This window comes from Plectropomus leopardus, unplaced genomic scaffold, assembly GCF_008729295.1.
Source record: "Plectropomus leopardus isolate mb unplaced genomic scaffold, YSFRI_Pleo_2.0 unplaced_scaffold5652, whole genome shotgun sequence".
Taxonomy (NCBI): Eukaryota; Metazoa; Chordata; class Actinopteri; order Perciformes; family Serranidae; genus Plectropomus; species Plectropomus leopardus.
In genome coordinates this window covers 1-1,031 of record NW_024662098.1, presented here as the reverse complement: position 1 = coordinate 1,031, position 1,031 = coordinate 1, and the positions used below count along the sequence as shown (strand labels likewise).

At 34.8% G+C, this 1,031-nt stretch overlaps 1 long non-coding RNA gene across 1 annotated transcript; it reads right to left on the bottom strand.

The window, feature by feature from the left end:
• Positions 1–161: 161 nt before the first annotated feature.
• Positions 162–925, bottom strand: LOC121939686. Its single transcript, XR_006105509.1, has 3 exons — positions 823–925; positions 546–592; positions 162–264 (listed from the first exon to the last, which is right to left on the bottom strand). It is a non-coding gene; the product is annotated as an uncharacterized LOC121939686 (long non-coding RNA).
• Between the last annotated feature and the right edge of the window lie 106 nt (positions 926–1,031).

Genomic DNA, 1,031 nt, shown 5'->3' with positions numbered 1-1,031 from the left:
TAATTGTGCTATATTTATATAGTACAATTCACTCATAAAACACAACATAAAACACAAAGTGCTAAACCTAAACGTCAACCAAAACATTGGTGATGAGAAAAACAGATGATATAAAATAAAATAAAATTCGGTTGAAACTGCAGACTAATCCCTACCGCTGTTGTTGATCTCTGTAACTGTGCTGCTCTGGTTATCCTTCAACTCAGTGTAACCAGCTCTGGTCCTACCAGCAGCTCCCTGGACTCCATACTGTTCCCTCCAGGCCTAAAACCCAAAACAAAACAGGCACATAAATACCAAGTGTTGCATCCGTACTGCTGTATTTGGTATTTCTTAGTGTTGTGCTACAGTCTTTTTAAAATCTTTATTTTTGTAAAAAAAAAAAAAAAAAAATCTTCATTTTGGTTCATAAATTACATGACTCATTCGGGGATGTGACACCTAGAGTCATTGTAATCAGTGAGCCAACAGACTAGATGAATTTTCTTGGCTTAAAAAAACTTAAGAGAAATCATTTGATATAAAAAAAATCAAAAAGAAATCACCAATCTTCGATTTCCTCCATCCTCAGCTTTCTGTCTTTTTCTTCTTTCTACAAAAGACCAAAAAGTGGTGCATATTGTTAAAAAGCACGTGAAGTGGTGAAATAACCAGTTTAATCTCATTTAAAAAATCAATCAAATTCACTAGAAGCAGGGGAGGAAAAATAATCAGTTGAGTCTGATACTGTAGCCGACTGTCATGAAGTAAATTAAAGAGCTTAATAAATCTTTGAGCTGACACATTAGAAATGTTAAGTGATTTAATTTGCGATGAAACTACCTCTTCTAATAAGTTCCCTGCCTTCATCCACCAGGTCAGAGGTCAAGTCATCGTCAGTGAGGTACTGATGAAATCCAAGGAGGTTCAAACAGCGAGAGCCCAGGCTACAAACCCAGACAAACACAGTTACAAACATACTGTCATTTTTTTTCTTTTCCAACCATAACGATTACTACTCCAAGATGTTTAATATTATTATTATTTATATT